This window comes from Geotrypetes seraphini, chromosome 11 (genome assembly GCF_902459505.1).
Source record: "Geotrypetes seraphini chromosome 11, aGeoSer1.1, whole genome shotgun sequence".
Taxonomy (NCBI): Eukaryota; Metazoa; Chordata; class Amphibia; order Gymnophiona; family Dermophiidae; genus Geotrypetes; species Geotrypetes seraphini.
Window position 1 is genome coordinate 128,638,423 of NC_047094.1, and position 26,804 is coordinate 128,665,226.

General features: G+C 42.1%; 1 protein-coding gene across 2 annotated transcripts in view; it reads right to left on the reverse strand.

The window, feature by feature from the left end:
* The window catches only part of SCN1B (sodium voltage-gated channel beta subunit 1), a 177,507-nt gene that overhangs the window by 125,364 nt on the left and 25,339 nt on the right, over positions 1–26,804 (reverse strand). The gene's annotated exons all lie outside the window — the stretch shown is intronic.

Genomic DNA, 26,804 nt, shown 5'->3' on the forward strand with positions numbered 1-26,804 from the left:
CTATTTTTCTGTAAGTATACTTCTCACACCACAAATAATGATCAGCTCAAAACAGGCAGTAAATTCCTAAGGCATTTCGTGCTCAGAAAGAAAGCAAGGAAAAAAAAAACACCAGCTGCTTTTCAAAAGCAAAAATAACACAGTAACAGTTCAGGATTTCCTTTCCCTTCAAACAGTCAATAATTCCCCTGGGATCTTTCCCCCTCAGGGCTTCTTTCCTCAGGGCTCTCACAGCCTACTCCTAAGTAGGTAGTAATGCAAAAATACAGTTCTCTGCTCTGGTATACATAAAGTTCACAATAATCCAAACAGAAGCTTCCAGCAGCCTTTGAAGCACTGCTGGGAAATGAAGAGTGTCCTAGGTTTGCCTTTCCAAGCAGCTTCATATAACAGCCTTCAAAATTCCCTCCCAGGGTATTTGCAAACCTCACCCTAAACAAGACACTTTCAGCTTCAGGCATTCAAAACAAAATGTAGAGTCTAAAACAAAACTCACAGTCTTAAGCTCAATCTTGACACCTGGTGATTAAGCCAACTTCCATGGGTTCAGGATATTCACCAAACTCCTCTGGAAGACTTCCTTGTAGCTCCATAGGGGTTTCTTCCTCCTGCCCTGGAAGATCCAGTGATTCACCAGCCTCAATTACCTCCACAGGTGTACAGTTCTCACCTCTGCTTGGACCCGGGGGGTCATCATGGGAGAGGAACTTTAATCTTCTCCCTAGCTTGCCTAACTGCTTGTTCCACACTGCTGCCTTTTCTAGAGCAGGGCCATGCCCTGTTCTAGCTGAGTCAGCACGGACCTGCACAGCTCTTGGGCTCCCCTGGTGGATGGCAAGTAAATTTACGTGACCAAGGTCAGGACGGCTCCTGCTTGGTCACAATATACAAAGAGTATAGTACAATTAATACTCTGTACTAATAGGGAAATCTATATAGTACAGAGTATCTAGCAATAGAGGGAGGTAGGGAAAAACATACTTCAGTTGGTCAACAGTACATATCAATTTAAAATTATGAAAGACGCTGCAAAATTAATTAATTAGTGTGTTGTGATGCATAGGAAATATTAGTAATGTATATTAAAGGTTGCATTCAATAAGTATAGGACAATTGGAAAGCAAGTGTGAGGAAAGGACAGACAACATAAATATGGGTCAGCTTGGTAAATTAAAGGTATTTTAGAAAGACTTAATAATTAATGAAATGGTAATTAATTCATAAATATAAAACTAATCAGTCCAGTCAGTAATTATCATGGATAGGGCTTGGCAAATGTAAAAACAAATAAGTAAAAATAATGCAGTCGGAATCATAAAGACAGGGCAAAGAGTTAGATAGAGCGCAGAGAGGAAAATGAGGCAGAGGAGTCAAGTATATGGTAAAATCAATGCAAGGTAACTGACAATACAAAGCTCATAGAGGAAATACAAGGACAAATTAAGTACTTTGAAATGCATCAGAAAGAGATCAGGATATGTAGAATTCATACAATTTAGAATCGTAGTTAATGAATGTACCAATCTGTTGGGAGTATGGGGAGGCTAGGTAATTAAAGAAATGTATATGCACAAGAAGCATCAAAATATGGAAGAGAAAGAATTCATCGTAGTAATTTATAATTATATACCTTAGACTACAAAATATTAAAAAAAGAATTAAAAACAAAGTTAAGTAGTGAGATTCAAAAGGGGGACGAACAGCTTAAAAAAAATAGATAAATAAATAAACAATCACGGAGAGTGTAAAAACAATAGTCTGCAAAACAGTTCTAAACATATTGCTTGACAGATATGGCCATAAGTTATTCATCATGCGCAATTTAAAAAATACCTTTCTTGACCATGGCACAAACATGCCCTCTAAAAGTCAAATAAAAATCCACCAGCACTCCTAAATACTTTACCTCCTTAGAAATCACACCAGATTTTCAATACCCAAAAGTTCAATTCTGTCTTATAAAACACATCACCTTCGTTTTCTAGATGCTTAATTTTAACTTATTACCATCCAGCCTTTAATCTTTGTCATTACCCTCTGTAACCGCTGCACCACTCATCCATTTGATCCTCTTCCTCTATATTTCTCCTTCATAATCTCCCCCTAGGCTTCATTACTATTCCCTTTTGAAAGAAAAAAATTAATCTAAAATCTCATAATTAGGCATGTCTCTTTTAATATTTTTATTCTCAGTCTTCAATGCCTTTATAAAATAGTGCAAAATACACTATGCATCTATGTGCTTTTCCTACCCAGGTGTCCTGTTATAAAATTACCCTTTGTATTATAACCAAGAACAGTTAAGCCCGCAGTTCTGGAATCAGGAAGGAATTTTTTTTTATTAGATTCTTTCATTTTAGTGTTGTAGAGATTTTCTCATGTTCTCTGGGATTCCCATATGCGGAGAACTGTCAAGCAATCGGGAGGAAAAGGGATCTGATAGTCCTCTGTTCTGTAGCTATTTTTTTAAGTAGGCAATATGTAGAAATAAAACAAAAAGGAAAAAAATACCTTTTTTATTCGACTAACAATGTAGTTTATGATTAGCTTTTGAAGGTAAACCTTTCTTCCTCAGATCAGATAATTCCCCAGATAATTCTTTTTTTTTTAAACAACTTTATAACATTTCCATTTACACATAAGAAACAGGATAGACAATGCAAAGGACATATATATATATATATATATTAACATTCTTACATCAATAGATAGTAATGCCTACTAGCCCACAACTTGGGAGAGAAATCTTGCCTTAAAGGAAATCAGAAATCAGAAAACTAGACAAAATCTTGTCTACTTCCATGTGATCAATAATCTTTTACTCCAAATTAGCTTAAATCATGAACTGTGATAAACTCATCTAACTGCAATGAGTCCCAAAAACATATTCCTTCTCTTGAAATGTTATGAAACATTTTCAGGGATATTTAAGAAAAAAAATAGCTTAAGGTTTTATAGCCAAAAATGCTGAGTAGCTCTGGAAACATCCAGAAAAATATTTATTTTTCCCCCGCAAAAGTTAACATCTTTTTTTAAAAAATGTTTTCATTACCAATGATTTATCTTTTTTATGGGCAAATGTAACAAGTAAAGTGGATCTGGTTATAATATTTTCCTGAGAATCTTCCAAAAACTCTGGGGGCCTTTTACTAACCCCCTCTTCTACGAAACCGCGCTAACAGTTTTTAGCACAGAGAGCCATGCTGAATGGCCCGCGCTGCTCCCGACGCTCATTGGAACTCAATGAGCGTCGGGAGCAGCGCGGCTCTCTGCGCTACAAACCGCTAGCGCAGTTTTGTAGAAAAGAGGGTAAGGCATGCTAGCCGATTTAGCTAACATGCCCATTATATTCTCTGGATGCGTTAGCATTTAGTGCACGCTAAATCGGCTAGCACGCCTTAGTAAAAGACCCCCCTCTTTTAGATCCACTTCTGTAGCTATCAATTGATCCACATTTTACGGAATATCAACTTTCTTCCTTCTAATTGGTAAATAGTAACAATTGCTAAGTTGAATCTCATCAGAATTTACCAATCCCAATACTTCCTGCAAGTACTTTCTAAATAATATTTCAGAAAATAAGTAAATAGAATGAAAATTAAGGAGATGAAAGTTCTTAGATCTGCAGGCATTTTCTATCATTTCCAATTTGAAATGTAAAGATTCAAAATCCTTAATTGCTGAGATGGAAGTAGCTCTAAGATTAGTAACCTCAGTCTCCATACTCAAGACATGTTTATCAAGTAACATTAAATTTAAGTCCACCTTTTTAAATTTTTCCCTTACTTGCTTAGAGAAGGTAGATGTCTGAGATATTACAGTTCTAAACAGGTAACAGATATAACTGCATTTGTTATACAAAAGGTCCTGAAAATCAAACTCTGAGCAACCCACCAGCAACACTAACTGAACCAGAAAGTACTCATGTGGTACCTGAACAACTTCACTCGCAGGATACAGAGACATAAGCACAGCTTTTGGGAAATAGTTAAAAATACTAATGTGGCTGCCATTAAAGCTAGACTTCCATCGATGTCAGACAATAGTGAAATCAGCCTCAGATGCAATGCAGAGCTTGCATGCTATAAACTTGAAGAACCCTTGGAAACTGAAGGTGATGTATTTGCATACTGGAATGACAGACAAGAGAAGCTACCTTTACTAAGCCAGCTTGCTCAGAAGTTTCTATGTTCGCCAGCAACTTCTGTTCCTTCAGAAAGAATATTCTCTGCAGCAGGTCAAATAATTGCTGATTGGCGAAGTTGTCAGAAGCCAGCCAAAGCTGACAAACTGATATTTCTAAATAAGAACTGGCAAATGTAATTTATTTAATCTATGTTTCTAACTAATTTTAAAGCTATGTTATAGTTTGGATGTTCCTATTTCTGACATGATATTGCCTTCGTTAAATAAAATGTTTAAACTTAAAAACCTGTGTCGTTAACAGTGAATCGAATCGAAAAATCGATTCAACAGGGTGAATCAAATCGAATTATTTTTCTCTGAATCGGGCAGCACTAGAGGACACGTCGTGAATCGGGCAGCTGGCAACCTCACGGATCGGAACGCTATTGGATTGGATCCATGAGGTTAGTAAATCTAGCCCTTTGGGCTAGATTCACTAAGCCCACCGATCAAGTCCCGATCACTTTGTGACCTGATTTCCCTCTGACCCAATTCACTAACCTATGTGCCGATCATCCTCCGATCCGATCCTGATCTGCACATGCAAATGAGAGGAAACGGCATGCAAAGTAGGCAGGCAGCAATTCACTAAACAAATCTAAGATACTGACTGAGCTGGCCGATCAACAGAATAAGCAACTGCTGGGGACCAGTCGCTCACGTCTTTTCCGACTGTCCTCGCCCTGAAATCCCAGCCCATTAAAGCATCAAAAAAGCCCCCTGCTCTCTGCCACTCTGCATCTCTGCCACTCTGCTCTCTGCCTCTAAAGGTGGCGAACAGGGATACATCGCTACACTTCCAGCTGAGTCCTGCTCTTGCCGCCCTGATTCTCCTTCTCTCTGCCGCCCTTCCCCACAGTGTGAGGCCGTGGTTGTACTGTGGGGAAGGGCGGCAGAGAGCAGGAGAGTTGGGACAGCACGGACTTCCAAAAGCCTGACGTCACACTGGGCCAGTTAACAGTTCCCTCTTGTGCAACGGACTACAGCACCTTCGCTATATTATTTGTAAGCTTGCAAAGGATTAATTATCTACCGCCAACAGGCTTTGAAGTTTTGAGTGCCTGCTATTAGCTGCAATAGCCTCAGCAAGTTGAAAAACCCAGTCCCCGCAAGCCCAGTTTTGCTCTTAAAGAAGTATTTAAAACAGAGGAACTCAGGGAAGTCAAAAAAGTTTCAGCGGAGAGCATGCACAGACCATCTACAGGCAAAGAAGATGGTCTGCGCATGCATTGGGATCGCTCAGTAGTGATATATGTGGTCGGTGGGGGGCATTCCACCAATCGCCTTGAATATTAGCCTTCCACAGATTGGACACAGATCGGTCACGATTGGGCAGGTTAGTGAATCAGGCCTTTAAGTTACTGGTACTATCTTCTCATATTAAAAGACAATTCTACTTAAGTTTGACATACTGACCGTCTTTGATGCAGTAAACAATGAGTGAGATTGAGATTAGGGGTCCAGTGTTAAATTGGTTTCAAAAGTTTTAAACTAATCATAGTTATTGTGTTCAAAAGAACAATTCTATCTCCGAGTTTTGGATTCCAGGTTGCAGTGTGCCTGTTCTCTGCTCTTCAATTTATTTATGTCTACTTTAGGTACTATTAGTTTGCAAGTGAATTTTAAAAAGAGTCAAGAGGATACTCGTATAGAAGAAAGTTTTAGTGCTTCAAATGGGTGCCAGAGCAACAGATGTAAAAAGCATTTTAGCACAGGAATCATTCAGTGCAGGGGGGAGCAGTCTGCACATAAAGTAACTAAACCTCACACAGGCGGAGGCCCAATCACTGAAAGAGGATCTCAGTCATTGTGAAAGGTCAGAAATGACTGCTAGGAATGCTCAGCCCTTCCGCAGCGTGGCTAAGGAACACTAAACTCTCAACTAGGATTACTTAGACCTGCTGCAAAGTCATTTCTATGAACTGAACTGTCTTATTACACAGGTTTCCACTGAAGTCTTGGTAGTCTTCCAACTTCCTTTTAGCGATGTTTGGCTTTCTGTGTTATCTTGATTCTGAGTGCTTCCCAAGCTTCTAAGTGATTTGTTGCTACATAAAAAATTCTTAGTTGTCAGAGTATTTTTGCATGGTAACTTTCTATACTGCTTTCTTAAAGGTCTTCTATCTATACACTTACCAGGCCATCAAAAAAACTGAACTAGTTCAGAGTTTGTCCTATTTACATTTACAGACTTCTAGCTCTTTCTTATCTAACAGAAAACAGAATACACTTGTACACTGAAAGCAGGCCAGACTCCATAAAACTATCTGGTAAACCTACTATACTTAACGTGACCATTTATTTTTTTCATCAAAACGGGACATCTATTAATTGTCAGTCCCCTCTAGCCCCACCCCCGATCCCATCCCCAATTTCTTCCATTCATTTTTCATGTACACATAATATCTTATTAATTCATAATAGTAACCATAAAATTTTAAAAAACCACAAAGCACACTATACGCAGAGAAAATGTTAATTATCATTTATATTTGGAGGGTTTTTAAAGATGTCAAGGCAGATGACTTTAAAATATGCAATGTCACCTCAGTAACTATAGAAAAATAGACAAATATTGTGCAAAATATAGACAGCAGATATAAATTCTCAAAACTGACACATTTTGATCACTAAATTGAAAATAAAATCATTTTTCCTACCTTTGCTGTCTGGTGATTTCATGAGTCTCTGGTTGCATTTCCTTCTAACTGTGCATCCTTTCTTTCATTTCTTTCTTTACTCAGGCACAATAATTGGGTTCATAGACAACCCCGTGAAAGACAAAGGTGCGCGCCGACAACTGAGCGCAAGACGGAGGCGCGCGCCAAAGAAAATTACAGTTTTTAAGGGCTCCGACGGGGGGTTTTGTTGGGGAGCCCCCCCCCCCAGTTTACTTAATAGAGATGGCGCCGGCGTTATGCGGGGTTTGGGGGGGTTGTAACCCTCCACAAGTGAAGTTTTCAGTAAAATGTGCGGGGTTACAACCCCCCAAACCCCCCACAACACCCCCACAACGCGGCGCAATCTCTATTAAGTAAAGTGGGGGGTTCCCCCCACGCCCCCCATTGGAGCCCTAAAAACAGTAATTATCTGTGGTGCGCGCCTACGCACTGCGCTCAATTGTCTGCGCACACCTTTGTCCCGGCGCGCTTTTGACCTGACACCCAATAATTGTGCCTTTCTATTCCCTCCCTCCTTCCTTCCTATGTCCTTAGTGCCCCTTCCTATGTTCTTAGTGCCCCCAGTGCATCCTTCCCATATCCTTAGTGCCCCCAGTGCGTCCTTCCCAAGTCCTTAGTGCCCCTAGTGCCTCCTTCCAATATCCTTAGTGCCCCCAGTGACTCCTTCCAATGTCCCCCTCACTGCCTTCCAGCCTTTGTTCCACCCCCTCCCCCGAAGCTAGCCAGCTTACCTCCCTCCTGCGCTAAAGCCAGCCAGCCTGCCTGCCTCCCTCCAGCACCAAAGCCTGCCCCCTCCCGTACCGGCCCCTGCTGCAACTGCCTACTGCCGCTTCAAACACCCCACCCTCTGGTCTACTGCCGCTGCCGACCGCCGACTGCCGCAACTAAAGTAAAGCAGTGGCGTACCAAGGGGGGGAGGTCCACCCCGGGTGCAGCCTTAGGGGGGGTGCACAGCCGCCAGATCCGGAAAATGGTCGATCGTCAAGGCAAAGTGAGTCGATCGCGGAGCCCATCCCGGGCTCTGTGATAGACTCACTTTGCCTTGGCAATCAACCGTTTTCCGGACCTGGCTGGCTGTGCACCCTCCTAAGGCTGCCGTCGGAGAGGAAGTTCGGGCCAGCCAATCACTGCCTAGCTGGGCAGAACTTCCTCTCTGATGGCAGAATTGACGTCGGGGAGAGGAATGCTGGTCGGCCCGACGCTGGGAAGCAGAGAGAGCTTGGGGCAGCCGCCGTGGCTGCTTTGGGGCCTGTTCTCCAATGGTGGAAGCAGTGGCATGGTGGAGGGCAGAGAGAAAGAAAGAAAGGGGGCAGGCAGGGAGACAGAAGGGAAACAGAAAAAAAGAAAGGGGGCATGAAGAGAGAAAAAAGAAAGAGAGGCAGGGAGAAAGAAAGGGCAGGGAGAAAGGAAGAAAAAGTTGGGGGAGGGAATGAGGTCTGGAGGAGAGGAAGCATACAGGCTGAAGGAAGGAAAGAAATATTGGATGCACAGTCAGAAGAAGAAAGTGCAACCAGAGACTCATGAAATCACCAGATAAAGTAGGAAAAATGATTTTATTTTCAATTTAGTGATCAAAATGTGTCTGAATTTATATCTGCTGTCTATATTTTGCACTATGGCCCCCTTTTACTAAACCGCAATAGCGCAGGAAGCCTATGAGCGTCAAGAGCAGCCCTGGGCATTCAACGCAGCTCCCTGCGCTAAAAACTGCTATTGTGGTTTAGTAAAAAGGGAGGGGGTATATTTGTCTATTTTTGTATGGTTGTTACTGAGGTGACAGTGCATAGAGTCATCTGCCTTGACCTCTTTGAAAAAAACCCAGAATAGGAATGCTAATTAACATTTTCTCAGCGTACAGTGTGCTTTGTGTTTTTTTTTAATTTTATTGTTGGTAGATCATTTTGACTTGGTCATTTTAAAAGTAGCTCACAAGCCCAAAAAGTGTGGGCACCCCTGAGCTACAGCATTGAAGCTGCGTGTGGCTGCCGTAAAGGTCAACTCTGACACAACCGGAAGTTGCATCAGAAATGACCTTTACAGCAGCCATATGCAGCTACAATGCTCCAGCTGCTGTAAGAAGGCAGTTTAGACATCGCCGGCCACAGGGCAGGGAGGTTTGTCGGACCGGGCCTGTTGTCCAGAGGGGGGGGGGGGGTTCAGATCTTGCTGCCAAAATCGGAAAGGTGAGGAAGGGAGAAAGATGGGCCTGTGGTGGATGGAGAGATTGAGAGAAGGGGGCAGATGATAGAAGTGGGTAGAAAGGGGAGAGAGAAGAGGTCAGATGATGGAAGTGGGGAGAAGGGAGAGCAAATGCTGAATGGAAGTGGAGGAAGAGAACACATACTGGATGGAAGGAGGGATAAAGAAAAAGGACATATGCTGGATGAGGGAAGAAGAGTTAGTGAGATAGTGGAGGGGTGAAGGAAAGAGGTGACATGCTGTGGGTAGACATAGTGAAAAGAGGGAAACTGAGGACTGCATAGTAAGAAAGAATTTAATTTAAACGGAGGCCGAAAATAAAGAAGGAAGACCAGAGAAGGAAAGGGAAGAGAGAGAGAGGAGAGAGAGATGCCAGAGAACGGGGAAGGAGACAGAGATATCAGATCTGAGCGGAGGAAATGAGAAGAGAGAGATGCTAAAAATCACAGGGGGAGAGAAAGAGAGATGAAAGGAGAAAGATGGCAGACCATGATGGAACAGAGGGAAGATGATGGATGCCAGACCAAAGGGGGGGTCTAGAGGAGAGATGGAAGGGAGAGGCATACAGTTTCTGGAAGGGGAATAGAAAGAGAGAAGATACCATATAGGGAGGGGCAGAGAGATGGCAGACAGTGGATGGAAGGAAGACAGTAACAAGAAGATGAGGAAAGCAGAAACCAGAGAAGACAAAGGTAGAACAAAAATTTTCTATTTATTTATTGCTTTAGGAGACATATGTCACTGTTTCTGTGGTGTTGCTTCTTGCTGGTTCAATTTAACCTTTGTCTATGTATTTCTATTTTAGCCCCCTTCTACAAAACTGTGGAGCATTTTTTAGCGTGGTGGCAGCAACTCTGATGCTCAGAATTCTATGAGTGTCAGAGATGTTACCACCGTGACTAAAATCCACACTACAGTTTTGTAAAAGAGGGGTTAGTTTGTGATTACATATTCCATACTAGGTGAAGGTGTTTTCTGTGTTCTGTGTGTTCGCAAGATATGGTTTTCTGTTAGGATTGACGGTGTAGAATTGATCTGTACTGGTCTGGCTTGTTTAGTTTTACAATGGGTGTATTGATGTACTGCTCACTGCAATATGTAAGATGCTGCCTTTTCCTAGCTACTCATGTGTGACGTGTGGCTTGTTACTAAAAATCATGTTTTTCGTACAGATGGGGGGGGGGGGGGTTTGCCAAAAAATGATGGGCCCTGGGTGTCACATATGCTAGGTACCTACAAAAACTCAGATGTATTGAAAACCAATGTATGTATAACCAACACTTTCAATTGGAGACTAATGTGGTCATAAGATGTTATAGCCATTTTCTGGACTTTTTTGAAGCGTTCGTTTTCGCTCTTTATAAGACTGATCGGTCGGGTCACACCCTGATGTAGCCTGTTGGTGAAACGCTGGCCTCCGTCGGTGTGCCGATCAGCTTAAGATAAGTGTTTTTATCCTCTATCAAATATTTTGCATATGTGAAGCATAGTTTTTTGCTCAAAAATGCTCATTTTGAAACGAAGGTTTTGCCTGTGAGGTAACCGCTTAACCACCTTTAGTTCCACCTTTGTGGCGGTGGGAGGGCCTTTTCTGAGGCTTTTTCCTTCTTTTAGAGCGCATCTAGAGCTATTACTTGCTCCACATTGCCTCTGCAAAATTTTCTCACTATAACATCTTATGACCACATTAGTCTCCAATTGAAAGTGTTGGTTATATATATGCTAGGTACGCCACTGAAGCTAAGTAAGGTCCAGGCCTTCTTCCCGGAACTTCCTCTCCGACATCAGAATTGATGTCGGGAGGAAGGTTTGTGGGCCGGCGCCTGGACCTTACTTAGCTTTAGTTGCAGTGGTCGGCAACGGCGGCGGACCGGGGGGGTGTTTGAAGCAGCAGTAGGCAGCAGCAGCGGGGGCCGGTCTGGGAGGGGAAGGCTTTGGCGCTGGAGGGAGGGGAAGCGATCGCCTGTCCCGTTGTCCCCACGGACAGCTTCGGGACACTGTCCCTGAAAACGGGACATTTCGGCGTTCCGTGTGGGGACAACGGGACAGGGGATCTAAAAAGGGGAAAGTCCCATTCAAAACGGGATGTATGGTCACCTTAACTATACCCCTCCTAAGCCAGGCAGCAGACTATAATTTCTCTCTAACTCAGAGTTTCCCAAATCTAAGCTGTAACGCCCTTGGCTAGACATGTTTTCAGGGTATCCACAATCCACAATAAATATGCAAATGATAAATTTGCATGCACTGGATCTCCAAAGTATGCAAGCTCACCTCATGCATATTTATTGTGGATATCTTAAAAAACTGGCTTTGGACTTCTGAGATTTGGGAAGCCCTGCTCTAAAGGTTTTGCCCTTCAATAGGAGGCAGTAAGGAGCAAATTCTATAAATGACGCCTAAAGTTAGGCATTGTTTAAGACATCCAGTAGCACAACGCTCAGCACGATTCTATTATGCATAGACGCACAATAGAGAATCACACTCAGCATATTTAAGCACATCTATATAGTTAGGAATCCTTTATAGAATTGAGTGTTCTTATGTATGTGCTTTGTAGATCGCCTTTTAGGCATCACATAGATATCGTCGATGTTTATAACATTATCACGTTTTAGTGTTATGATGCTGTTTTTTCACATTAAAATTGTATGCAGCAAAATGGCATGCAGGAGGCAGTCCAATTTTACAGAGGGGGACTTCAGGCTGCTAGCTAGGCTCTTCCTCCCCAAGAAGCACCACTATTTTATTAATTTATCTTTTAATTATTTATATACCTACTAGGTGTACCTGGGGCAATGAGGGGATTAAGTGACTTGAGCAAGGTCACAAGGAGCAGTGAGGGATTTGAACCCACAACCTCAGGGTGTTGAGGCTAAAGCTATAACCCACTGCACCACACACTCCCAACCAGAGAAGAACGTACTTACAGTACAGAAGGGCCTGGGAGAGACTCACTCGGAGATACAACTCTTACACTGAACCATTCCTCAAAATGGTTCTCTTCTTACTTCCAGGATCGAAATTATAGAGTTAGCTTCAATGACTCTACTTCTTCCACCATCTATCAAAGTTATGGAGTCCCCCAAGGTTCGATCCTCTCACCACTTCTCTTTAATATATTTTTTTTTTACACCTCTACTCATTCTGGCCCAATCTATAGGTTTCACTGTATTTACGTATGCTAATGACATCCAACTGTTTCACCCCCTAAATCCTACATCACCTGATGAAATAACTGAAATCAATCATAAACTCAATAAAATCAGCTCCTGGCTCCAGCATAACAAATTCACATTAAACATCCTTAAAACTACAGGTATCCTTTTCCCGACCTCCTCAGACAAACATCAATGTTTACCCATTTACATGGATTCCTCCCCAATTAAAATGGGCAGCAAAGTCAAACTTCTCGGTGTCATCCTTGATAAGGACCTTATCTTCCATCAACAAATTAGTGCAGTAATGCAGAAATGTTTTCATAAGCTTAGGCTCATCTGCTCCATCACTTCTTTTCTTGATCCTCCCTCTATTAACATCCTGATTCATTCTCTCATAATTTAAACTATAGACTACTGCAATGCCCTCTATCAGGGCATAACCCAGAAAGAAATCCGTCGCTTATAAGTACTACAAAATACTGCTGTAAAATTAATTTATCATGCAAAAAAATTTGACCATGTTACTCCTCTCCTCCGTAAAGCTCGCTGGTTACCCATCACTCACCTATAAAATACTCCTCCTCACTTTCAAAATAAAAAAACTCAAACCAAACAGCATTCATTGATAAACTACTGATCCCATATTCTCTTCTCGGGCCCTTCGATCTAGCAACCAAAACCTACTTTCCATACCATCAGTACGTAAACTGTTCTATGACACCACTTGCAAATCCATCTTTTCAGTTACCGCTCCTTCTTTGTGGAATGCCCTTCCATTAGATCTTTGATTGGAGAACTCTCTTGAAAAATTTAAAGCTGAACTTAAGACTTTTCTCTTTAAAGACGCCTATACTCTTTAGTCCCAGCCCTCACTTCTTTTGCCCTTATATCTCATGAAGTCCTTTGGAAAACAATACGCTGAATCGCCCTAAAGCACCAAAACACTTCTCTCAAAGCGCTCCCTGTCCTAATGTGTCTCCCTTATCCATTTACCTCCCTTTTTTTCTTTATTTTACTTTGATGTACAGCAAACCCTCAATATTCACGGGAATTAAGGGCAGAGCCTGCCCGCGAATATTGAAATATCGTGGATAACTTTCAGGGCCAGCTCTGACCCACCCCCACATCCCAGACCTTCCCCAGACCTTACTTGGTGGTCTAGCGGCGACACAGGGCAGGATCGATCGTCCTAAGCTCCTGCCCTGTGCAGAGCCATCATCAAAATGGCTGCTGTGAGTTCCCGTTGTAGTCTCGAGACATTTTGATGATGGCTGTGAATGGCGCAGCACAAATGCTGAATGGGAAGATGCTAGGCATGCCTCCAAAAGTTACCACACAAGCTTTGCAGTTATCTTGTGGTACTCTAGGCATGAACTGTGCAGTGACTGTAAATCTTTACTGCACTTTAGTTAAAGGGCCCCTATATATGTTATGTACAAAGTTGGAAAGAATTATACAAAGGAATTGAGAGTATAGCTGTGGGAGCAAAATAACTGAAAATTTAACGGAGTGGGATGAAACTTTACATATGGAAAACACAAAAGTGCCAGATCAGACTAGGGATTGCAGAGAAATGAGTCAACACCCCCTCCCCCCCCCAAAAAAAAGGCCAAATGTTTATTAATTCATTTTTCTATCCTGTTTTCCCTAAAGAGCTTAGAACGGGTTTCAGGTTAGCATACATAAAGTTAATAGGTTACAATTTGTCATAGTTACAGTACAGTTTCGGAGTTTTAAATTCACACCCAGCGAGGTTTACTTTGAGCTAACAAAACTCAAGGTGGACAAAGCCATGGGACCGGACAATCTGCACCCCAGAGTGCTTAGGGAGTTAGGTGATGTCCTGGCAGAACCGTTAGCCGTACTATTCAATCTCTCACTGAGTACAGGGACAGTCCCCTTGGACTGGAAAACAGCTAACGTCGTTCCTCTACACAAAAAGGGTTGCAAGACAGAGGCTGCAAATTACAGACCGGTGAGTCTGACATCAATAGTATGCAAAATCATGGAAACACTGATCAAACGCCAGTTGGACACGGTCTTGAACGAAGGGAATCTACGGGACCCCAATCAACATGGATTCACCAAGGGTAGGTCCTGCCAATCAAACCTCATCAGCTTCTTTGACTGGGTAACAAAAAGACTGGATGAAGGAGATTCACTGGACATAGTGTACCTGGACTTCAGTAAAGCTTTTGACAGCGTCCCACACCGCAGACTGTTAAACAAGATGAAATCAATGGGGTTGGGAGAGACTCTGACGGCATGGGTCAGAGATTGGCTGAGTGGCAGACGTCAGAGGGTGATGGTTAACGGTACTTTCTCTGGGACATCGGAGGTGACCAGCGGGGTGCCTCAGGGCTCGGTCTTGGGTCCGCTCCTCTTCAACATATTCATAGGGGATCTGACTCAAGGGCTTCAAGGTAAAGTAACATTATTCGCCGACGACGCCAAACTATGTAATATGGTAAGCGAGGACAATTTACAAGATAGTATGGCGCAGGACCTGCGCACATTGGAATGCTGGTCCTCAACCTGGCAGCTGGGCTTCAATGCTGGAAAATGTAAGGTCATGCACCTAGGTAACAGAAACCCGTGCAGAACTTATACCTTGAACGGGGAGACCTTGACCAGGACTTCAGCGGAACGAGATTTGGGAGTAATCATTAGTGCAGACATGAAATCTGCCAATCAGGTGGAGAAGGCTTCCTCAAAGGCAAGGCAGATGCTGGGTTGCATCCGTAGAAGTTTTGTCAGCAGAAAGCCTGCTGTCATTATGCCATTGTACAGGGCCATGGTGAGACCTCATCTGGAATACTGCGTGCAATTCTGGAAGCCACACTACCGCAAAGACGTGCAGAGGGTCGAGTCGGTCCAAAGAATGGCCACCAGAATGGTCTCAGGGCTTAAAGGTCTCCCGTACGAAGCAAGACTAGACAATTTGCAGCTCTACACTCTAGAGGAGCGCAGGGAGAGGGGAGACATGATTGAGACGTTTAAATACATCACCGGACGTATAGAAGTGGAAGATGACATCTTCCTTCTTAGAGGCCCCTCAACCACAAGAGGGCACCCGCTCAAACTCAGGGGCGGAAAGTTTCACGGCGACACCAGGAAGTATTTCTTCACGGAGCGAGTGATTGATCGGTGGAACGGGCTTCCAGTGCAGGTGATCGAGGCAAGCAGCGTGCCAGATTTTAAGAATAAATGGGACGCCCATGTGGGATCCCTAAGAGGGTCAGGGCAAAACACTAGCTAATCTTAAGGGGAGGGTCTATAGTGGGCAGACTTGATGGGCCTTGGCCCTTTTCTGCCGTCATCTTTCTATGTTTCTATGTTTACAAGTTTTTTTGATACAAGTTTCTATCTTACCTTGAAACATACATAGGCATCAGAATGGGGAAAGCCACAGGGGCCATGACCTCCCCAAAAATTGACAATCAGAAGAATGACTCTCCTGACTTCCCCCACCTAGGTGGGGGAGTCCGGAACTGGGGAGAGGTCAATGCATGGACTGTGGTGGGGGGAGGAAGAGTGAGAAAGCAAGAAGGACAGATATTGCACGGACTGGGAGGAGTTTGGAGGGGGTTGGGAAAGACAGATGCTGCACGGACTGGGAGGAGTTTGGAGGGGGTTGGGAAAGACTGATGCTGCACGGGCTGGAGGGGGTTGGGACAGATGCTACATGGGCTGGGAGGATGGGAATGGAGGGAAATAGAGATGCTGCCGGCGGGTGAAGAGAAAAAGAAAATTGTTGGACATAGGTATGTAGAGTGGGAGGGAAAAAGAGATGGTATACTTGAGGACAGGAAGAAAGAGGACGAATTGCTGGACATGATAGTGGTAGAGAGGAGGGAGGGAGAAATGTTACACTGGGAGGGAGGAGAGATGACTCAAAGAAGGGAGAGATGCCAGATTACAGAGATGGAAGGTGGGAAGGGAGAAATGCCAGACTCCGGCGAAGGGTGATGGAAGGTGGAAAGGGAGAGAAGCCAGACTGCGGGAAGGAGAAGAGAGAAATGTTAAAACCACAGTAAGAGGGAGGGAAGAAGAGAAAGATGCCAGACCATGGGAGAGGAGAGAGATTCCAGGCTATGGGAAGTAGAGAAAAAGATGCCAGTCCATAGGACCCCGAAGGGGGAAGACAGAGTTGTCTGACCATGGGAGAGAGAGGATTAAGATGGTGCACAGGGATGGAGGGGAAGGGGAGATAGATGGAGGAGATGGCATGGCAGGGAAGAGATAAAAATAAATGAAGAGGGAGTTGACAGTACACATGGATAGATGGGAAGAGAAAGGAAGACATGGAAAAGTAGATAGATTTTGAGAAGAAAGCAGAAAAATGGAAGAAAGTTGAATGTTAAAAGTGAATTCGTCATGAATCAGGGCTTCCATCAAAATTGATGAACCTTTAGAAGGATCAGAAGATCGGATCATTACTATCATAGGCACACAGGACCAGATACAGAATGCATAATACTTACTGCAAAACAGTGTGAAGCAGTATTCTGAAGATTATTCTTATGGGTTTTGACTTCTAAACATTGAGAGGCACATGCTCAAGGGTTCTATTGTAAGATTTTCTTTTTTTATAGTGTGAAGCAGTATTCTGGCAAGTTTTTCTAAGACTAGTAAAGAATGAAGGAGTCCTGCATCTTTTTGTTTTTTCATTTTTTATTTTATCTGCACTTCCGTTTTAAAATAAAAAGCCAACATTCCTCTGCTTCATAGGTGTACTGCATTTGAGGTGTAGAAAAATCTTTGCTGTTCACCAGATGTAATGCTTTAGTTCTTTAGATACTGGGGAGTGGGATGGGAATGGGGATATTAACATTGTAGTTGAAAACAGTAGCAGACTGAGTGAATTTCATTTTTGATTGTCAGTGATTTAAATTGTAATGTTCTCTCTAACTATTGTGAACTCACTGCTTTAAGTACACTGTATGTTGTGGAGGGCATATATGCTGGTCTGTGTTCCTTATTTGATTCAGAGCAGTGTGCAGAATGTAATGTTCATTTTTTTTTGTAAGACATTTTATGATTTTTAAAATAAATTTGGTGAACCAGTAAAAAAAAAAAAAAAAAAAGCGGGCTGCTTCAAAGGTGGTGCGGGGAGGCCAGGGGGGGCGAGCGGTCCTTCGGGGTGAGGCAGGGCGGGCAGGCAGGCCTTCAAGGGGGAGGGGCGTGACAGGCAGGCAGGTCTTCAAGAGGGAGGGGGGTGACAGGCAGGCAGGCCTTCAAGGGGGGGGGACAGCCAGGCCTTCAAGGGGGGGTGACAGGCAGGCAGGCCTTCAAGGGAGGGAACAGGCTTTCGGGGGGGTGCAGGCCTTCAAGGGGGGGACAGGCCTTCAAGGGGGGATAGGCCTTCAAGGGGATCAGGCAGGCAGGCCTTCAAGGGGGGGACAGGCAGGCAGGCAGGCCTTGGTGGGGGGGCAGCCCTTCGGGGGGATAGACCTTCGGGGGGGTGCAGGCCTTCAGGGGTGGGATGCAGACCTTTAAGGGGGGGATGGCCTTCAGGGAGGGGGGCCCTGGTGTAGAAATACACGGAGGGAATAGGGGGGGTTCAAAGAGACGCGCATATGCCGGACTTTGGGTGGGAAGAAATAATGGGTCTGAAAATAGAGAAGAGGGAAAGAGATGATGGACCATGGTTTTTAGAGAGAGAAGAAACAGAAAGGGAGAGAAGTTGGACACAAGGGATGGTGTGGAGGGGGGGATACTGGATAGGAGGGGAGTTTGGAAAAGAAAGGGAGAGATGGTGGACCCTGGGGTGGTGGGGAAGGAGGGAGAGATGCTGGATGAAAGGGTAGTTAAGAAAAGATGGATCTGTGGAGGGAGAAGAAAAAAGGAAAGATGCCAGACCTCCTGAGGAGGGAAGGGAAACGGAGAGGACAGAGATGGCAGATGGATGGTTAGCATGCAGAAAGAAAGAAGAATGAGACCCTGGCAAGCAAGTTATCAGAAGACAACCAGAGCCTTGGACCAACAAGATTTGAAAAATAACCAGACAACAAAAGGTAGAAAAACTAATTTTATTTTCTGTTTTGTGATTACAATATGTCAGATTTGAAATGTGTATCCTGCCAGAGCTGATGTTAGACCGCAAACGTGAGCTAGGATTTAACAGAGAGAGGAAAAGTCCTTTTTGTTTCTTTATTTTACTTACACCACAGCGCCAGTGTGGTTAGGAGAAGCCAAAGGGGGGTGAAAAAGTTATAAAATAAACCCACCAGGGTGTTTGAAAAAAAACAAACACCCAATTGGGCAGGAAAGTTGAATCGAAAAACCAATTCAATAGGCTGAATCGAATCAAATTTTTTTTTTTTCTTGAATCGGGCAGCACTAGTTTGCGCTACTGTCTTAGACTTTAGGACCTGGGATTGGAGAGAGATGGCATCCTCAGTACTTTATAATGCAAGTGAAACGAGGATTTGGTCAGACTTTTGAAGGGTCTGCAGAAGAAAAATATTGTATAGGCCGAGGACATGAGACAGCAGGAAACGGGAACTTTTCTTCCTTCTATTTTTGTGAATGGCAAGGCTGAGGATGTCAGAGAGTTCAGTTAAAATATGTGCTTTATAAGAAAATATAATAATGTGTTTTATAAAGTTTATAAGCATTGCTGGCCTACCCGGTGAGGTGTTCCTAATGGTGGTGGTGGTGGCAACGTGTCAATGTGTTGAGAGAAAGAGGTGGTCTGGGAAATTCTGCTGAGCAAACTCCGGGCACATTTCCACCCCCCAGTTAGTCCACTCCACTCAATTGGTTCACACACTGAGTGGGTCTTTGGGTGTTGTGCCTGGGTAGTTGTTTTGGGATCTCTTCCAGTGGTTTGTCAGTATCTCCTTGTGGTCCAAGGAAGGAAACTTTGATAACCTTAGCATTGACCTTCAGAATAAGTTTGTAACAGCACTGCTTGTGTGGTATTAGGCTATGTAGTGATCGAAAGAAAAAAACCAGACCTTTGCACATTTTTACACTATATGGTGGGTGTATGAGGAGATTCACATTTCCTGCACAGCTAAGTCCTTGTGAAGTTACCTTGTTCTTTCTGTATTTGACATCTAGCAAGGTCTCTGTTTGGAAGGAAAGATCGAAGCTTAAAAATGAAGTGCCCAGAAGTTATGGTAAAAGCAGATAGCGTTGCTGATTTTAAGAAAGGTTTGGATAAATTCCTGGAGGAAAAGTCCATAGTCTGTTATTAAGACATGGGGGAAGTGTCTGCTTGCCCTGGATCGGTAGCATGGAATGTTGCTACTCTTTGGATTTTGACCAGGTACTAGTGACCTGGATTGGTTACCATGAGAATGGGCTACTGGGCATGATTGACCATTGGTCTGACCCAGTTAGGCTATTCTTATGTTATGTTCTCATCTGTAGGGGCCTTTGTTTGCACTTCTTATTTTAATGTATTTTTTTTCTGGGAACTTATCAGTGTTTTTTAGAATGGGAACAAAAATGGAAGAAAATTAATGTGTGTGGAATGGGGGGGGGGGTTTACTAATTTCTTCAGCTAAATAATTAAATCCACCTCAACCGGACATAGGAGAACTCAAGCACCATTCACACACCCTCCAACCAAAATTGTCAAAAGAAAAAAAACTGTTCGACAACCTCCTAACACTCGACCCCCAACTCTACAACCTATTGACCTCGACCACAAACTACAAAACCTTCAAAAAAAAATTAAAACCCTTCTATTCAAAAAACACATAAAACCGAACTAACACAATCAGAACTGTCCCAAGCATCACTTGCAACTACTCCATATGTACTTCTGATGTCATGACAATTCAGACATAATTTATGTTATGTTTGGAATAATGGTTACATATATGAGGTTCAATAAAAGAAAATTTTCAGTGCCTGTTTCTATTATGACCATTTATTTTTCATGGTTATTACAAAAAATATTTTTTTACATGGGGGGGTGTCAAAAAATGATGGGCCCCGGGTGCCACATACCCTAGGTACACCACTGAATGTTGGACATAGTGATGGAGGGAGAAATGTGGCATTGTGCTGGAGAGGGGTGATAGAAGGAGAAATGGGCATGAGGCTGGTGGGCAGTAGTGAAAAATGTTGCACATGATCCGGGGGATGAGAGAGGGAGACATGTTGGCTGTGGCAGTAGAAGGGGTGGTAGAGATGTCTGGTTCTCTCAAGACGGACAGTGAGAGAGAGAGAGGGGGGAGACATATTGCCAATAGGGATGGAGGAGAAAGGAAGAAAAGTTGAACTCATGGAGAGACAGAGAGTGAGATGTTGGTTGGGGAAGGAAATGAGGTCTGGAGGAGAGGAAAAATGCAGGAGGCAGAAATAAATAAATATTGGAAATGCAACCAGAGACTCATGAAATCACCAGACAACAAAGGTAGGAAAAATAATTTTTTATTTTCAATTTAGTGATCAAAATGTGTCAGTTTTGTGAATTTATATCTGCTGTCTATATTTTGCTCTATATTTGTCTATTTTTCAATAGTTGTTACTGATTGCATATTTTAATGTCATCTGCCTTGACCTCTTTGGAAAACCCCCCAAATATAAATGATAATTTGCATATTTTAAAGTCATCTGTCTTGACCTCTTTGGGAAAAAAAACAACACGAATATAAATGATAATTAACATTTTCTGTGTGTACAGTGTGTTTTGTGTTTTTTTTTATTTTGTGATTACCATTATGTATTAGTAAGATTATATTGTGTGTATATGAAAAATGGATGGAAGAAATTGTATTACAATTAGTACTATTATTATGGGGGTAGGGTCAGGGGAGAGTCTGGGGTGGAGCTTAGGCAGGGTACTCGGTTGGTATTTGTTAGGCTTACGGGGTACTTGTCTTGAAGAAGTTGAGAAACACTGCCCTAGAGGAAAGGAGGGACAGGGGAGATATGATTCAGACGTTCAAATACTTGAAAGGTATTAACGTAGAACAAAATCTTTTCCAGAGAAAGGAAAAATGGTAAAACCATAGGATATAATTAAGGTTGTGGGGTGGTAGATTCAAGAGTCCTCTAAGGAAATTCTTCTGTACAGAGAGGATGGTTGATGCCTGGAATGCGCTCCCGAGGGACGTGGTAGAGAGGAAAATGGTGACAGAGTTCAAAAAAGTGTGGGATGAACACAGAGGATTTTGAATTAGAAAATAATGGTAAATATTGAAAAACTAAGGCCAGTACTGGGCAGACTTGCACGGTTTGAGCAGAGCTTTGGGTTCTGGCCCAGAAATAGCTAAGAAGAAGAAGGAAAATTTAAATTAAATCAGTCCTCAGTCCTCCATAGCCCCAGGTACGTTAGATAGATTGTGAGCCCACCAGGACAAATAGGGAAAATGCTTGAGTACCTGATTGTAAACACCGCTTAGATAACCTTGATAGGCTGTATATAAAATCCTAATAAACTTGAAACTTAATTTAAAGAGTGGGTAAGGTTGAGCAGACTGGATAGGCCATTTGGTTTTTTTATCTGCCATCATCTTCTATGTTACTATGACACAAGAAGTTACACTGAAAGATATATGGCAATATAATTATTAGATGGAAGGGATGTTGAAATTTGTCATTTTTCAGAACGTGGGTTTTTCAAAGGAAGTAGTTGATAAATTTGAGTGTGTGAATTCAAATATCGCTGTGCTAGAGTTAGGAGTGGTACCGAAGACTGGAGAAGGGAGGAAGTGGTCCCTCTCCATCAAAGTGGAAATAAGGGAAAGGTATGGAACTACAGGCCAGTAAGTCTGACATCTGTGATAAGTAAATTAATGGAAACATTTTTAAAACAGAAAATAGTGAAGTTTCTGGGATCTAATGGATTAGAGGACCCCCAGTAAATATAGATTCACTAGAGGCAGGTCTTGTCAGAGAAATCTGATCAATCTGACCAGAGAATTGGACAGAGGGAGAGCGCTAGATGTGGTGAAATTACATTTTAGCAAAGCCTTTGATAGTGTTAGGAAGAATAACCTGAATCACAGTGTTCCACACAGGTGTCTATAAGAGCCTTGTGCCCTTGGTAAGACCCCCCAAATGACAGACTGGGTCAGGAATTGGTTGAGTAGAAGGCAACAGAGGTAGTAGTCACTGGAGATCGCTCTGAGGAAAAGGATGTTGCCAGTGGCTTGCCTCAAGGTTTGGTTTGTGGGCCTGTGCTTTTTAAACATTTTTCTAAGCAATATTGCTGAAAGGCTGTCAAGTAAGATTTGCCTCTTTGCGGATGATACCAAAAATCTATAATAAACACCACTGATGGTGTAGATAACATTTGCTGCATCCTGTTCCAGAGATAGAACAGAGGAAGTGCCTTAGTCATAGAACAGGGAACAGGTCAGGAGGCAGAGCTTAACACCAAAGTGGAATAGACACGTGATTCAACGGCCCTCTCTCTCTGCTTTTATTTTCCCCTTTTAATAAGGTTTGCATATATATATAATACGGCCATTTTAAGCGAGTATATAATACGGATATCTTTAAGTGTATGATAAATGCTCTTAAGATTGAATGGTGTCTGGAAAGCAAAGTAAGTTAGAAGTGGCTTTCGTGGTGGGAGGAGCTAAGAGGCCTAAACTGGACCCTCTGATGCCATTGAAAGTACCACTGGGATGGGATACTGCTGAATTTCTCAATCTTGCTATGACAGAACTTAAAATTATTAAAAATTTAATACAAGAAAACAACTAAAATCATCTCTCTTCAGGCGGAAGTTGCAAATCTATCTCAGCAGCTTGTGATCTTTAACACCAGAATGGATCATCTTGAACAAATTTCTCTGTGATGGAGGACGGATTTAAGCGCTGCCAGACTGATCGTAAAACCCTTGCACAACTGAGGAAAGATCTGGAGGAAGCTAACAATAGAAGTTGCTGTAATAATGTGCGTGTTTTGGGACTCCCGGAGGGAGTGGATGGCTCCAATGCCATAACATTTTTAGAGAAGTTTATACCCACCCTCCCCAGCTTATTCTGATCAATAACAAGCCACCTAATATCCTCCCAGGAATGTTTTTTTCTGTATCCAATGGGCAACAATCGGGGCTTGCAGATTTTGTATAAGAATTCTAGATTTATGCTCATTTAATCTAATCTTTATAGGTCTGCTAGTGCAACCAATATAAATGAAATTACATGGATATATTATAGATTATAATATAGATTATATCCTTACTATTACAATCTGAATCTGCCCTAGATCTTATCACAAAACTTTTTCTTGGAACTGCCCATTCATTGCCCTCAATAGTTTTAGAGCACCATCTAGCATGCCTACCATCCTGATATCCCACTTTGATATCCCAATTGTGAGAAAGCTTTAAATTTTAAGGAACAACGGTGGATCTATAATATTAATACAGTAGAACTTGAGGGTGAACGCGGAGGTGGAGTGGACCACGTTAATTTGATATTCCAACAATGCTATGCAGAGATTATCAGCTATTCTAAAAAAACTGTTTTAATATTAATGAGCTGGGAGTATGCCATTACCGCCATCTTACTCTGGTGAAGTTTTGGGAGTCGGATAACAGCAGTGTCTCTGGTAAGTGTAGTGTGAAGGCTTTTTGGTTCTTTGATCTTAACCATGTAAGGGGTGATTAATAATAATAACTTTATTCTTTTATACCAACATAACCAAAAATTCTAGGTGGTTTACACGAAAAAGAGCTGGACAATCAGCGAAATACAATAATACAGTAAAAAATACAAATATTTGTAAAATAGAATTTCAATAATATAACTCACTAAGTCAGGGGTGTCAAAGTACCTCTTCGAGGGCCGCAATCCAGTCAGGTTTTCAGGATTTCGTCAATGAATATGCATGAGATCTATTAGCATACAATGAAAGCAATACATGCAAATAGATCTCATGCATATTCATTGATGAAATCCTGAAAACCTGACTGGATTGCGGCCCTCGAAGAGGGACATTGATACCGCTGCACTAAGTAATAAACTTATCGAACAAAGTGGTCTTAATTAATTTCCAAAAACTGCAACAGGATAACATAGCTTGCTGAATGCATTTACCTAACCAAGCTTGTTGCCTACCAGCTTGAAATGCTTGAAATGCTAGGGACCTATCTAAGAAGGTCTTATATCTACACTCATTAATTTGTGGATAAGCAAATAAGTAGAAGTTTCTAGTTTCTCGTGATGATCTATGCAACACAAAATGAGGAAAAAGGTAAGCTGGAGACAATCCCGATATCAGCTTAAAGCAGATACAGGAAAATCTGAATAATACTCTTGCCTCCAAAGGCAGCCAATGAAGTAAACGATAATATGGACTAATATGGTTGTTCTTTTTTAAACCAAAAATCAATCGAACAGCTGTATTCTGAATTATTCTTAATTTCCTTAGAATTTTTTGAGTGCTCCTAAATAGATGATATTACAATAGTCTGAAATAGATAAAACTAATGCCTGCACCAATAGTCTGAACAATAAAGGATCAAAATATTTTTTTATGGTTCTTCATTATGATGAATAGCATCAAGTAATTAAAACATGTCAGATCCAGCCCTCCCCAGTCACATCTATTAAGATAAGTTTAAAGCGTTACGCTAATCTAAACCTATGGGTAAAAATAAATAAGTGATAAAATAGATGTAATAAGATTGAAGATTCATTGGATTTAAAATATGTTTTCTTCACACCAGACCATCTATGATCCTTTCTAGACCTCAAGGGTCTATCTAGTAGTGGGAGTGTAGCTCAAAGTAGTAAAGCCGGGTTGTAGACATTTAAGTCTTTTCTTTGAATTACTCCAATTGTTGAGGGAACTAGATTTTATTTGTTTGATGTTAAAATTGACTGCATTAAAATATGGGCGCTTACAGCCCTTTCACAAGGCTTGGGATATCTATTTGCAGTGGAGAGTCTTCGTCATCACTATCTCTATGATGCTAGAGTTGGACATTCTGTACTTGTATTTTGCTTGGGCTTATATATTATTTTATGGAGTATTTAGGAAGTGCCCAAATTGGGGGGAGGGGGATTGTGTTAGGGGCTGGGGGGATTCTCTTTTTTCTTGTATTATTGTTTTGCATGTATAACATTTAAAATAAAACAGTTAAAATCAAATAAAAGGTTAGCCTTCATAAATTACAAGATATCACAGAAAGAGGAAACCGGCAGAAATATCTCCAAAAGCCGAGAAGCTGGAAAAGTAAAAATACAGATAGAAAAAAAGATAGGCAATATAGTAAAATTGGAGGAATGCAAGACATAGTACAAGAGGTAACTGTGTTGGGTCCGCTGGGAAACAGTGATCACAATGTGATCAAATTTGAGCTGATACCTGGAGTGACATCGCAAAAGAAATCTACTGTAGTGGCATTTAATTTTCGAAAGATCAACTATGAGAAAATGAAGAAAATGGTTAAAAAGAAGCTAAAAGGATCAGTAACAAAGGTTAGGACTCTAAACCAGGTGGAAGCACAGACCAGATGTATTCCACTTATTAACAAAGGAGGAAAGAAGAGGAAACGAGAGCCGGCATGGTTAAAAGGTGAAGTGAAAGAGGCTATTATAGCCAAAAAAACAAACAAACAACAAAAAAACACCATCCTTTAAAGAATGGAAAAAGGATCCAAATGAAGGAAATAAGAACAGACATATAAGCACTGGCGAGTTAGATGCAAAGCATTGTTAAAGAAAGCTAAGAAAGAATATGAAGAGAAACTTGAAAAAGAAATAAAAACTCATAGTAACAATTTTTGAAAATCAAGAAGTGCCACAGGTCTAGGCAACATAGCTCGACCAGATTCTCCTGCCCTGTTAGCTTTCTGCACCAGGGCCCTCATGTTCCTACCAAACCCAACCCAACATCTGAGTTCTCATGGCAGCCAATGAGCTAGGGCTCTGCAAGGACAGGAGCAAAGGAAAGTCACTCCTGTTATGATTCACTGCTGGACCACCAGGGATACTAAAGAGACTTCATTGCCCAAAGTTTGAGATGGTTTAGCAGTGCAATGTCGGTTCCCTGAAGCAGTATCGTAACGTGGCACATCGGAACCAGTTAACCTGGAGTTAACCTGAAGTTAAGTTTCATCGTCTTAAGTAATCTATTTAAGATATAGAGCTTTTAGCCAATCAGACAAGTGCAAGTTTATATTCATCGCTGTTATAGTTCTGACACTGTATTGAGCAATGCGATGATTGGGTGGTGAAGCGGTTATATCTGCCTTCATGTCTCTGAGCATTAGTTTCAACAGCAGTTGATGGACATTTGCCTCTAGTTCACTGTTAAAGCAATATAGAGTGACTCCTTTATATATTTTTGGGGGGAGTAAAAATTTAGCTTGTAGAGCAGTGAAAGACTTGAGACCCACCCTTGGATACTACCTAAAATACATGAAAAGTCCCCAGGTCGCCCTAAAGTGAAATACCCTGGAAGTCTGCCCTGGTTCAAACTCAAGGTTGCCCCATATAGGCAGCAAAAGAGTAGAAGTAGGACAGAGTTTTAAAAGATTACAGAGCCACCACCAAGCCGCTCGCATAGCTAAATAAATTAGGTATGTTTGTAGGAGAGGACGAAAATATTTTAAAGGAGCATGAAACAAAAGTATTAAAGTGGTACAAGTGAAGTA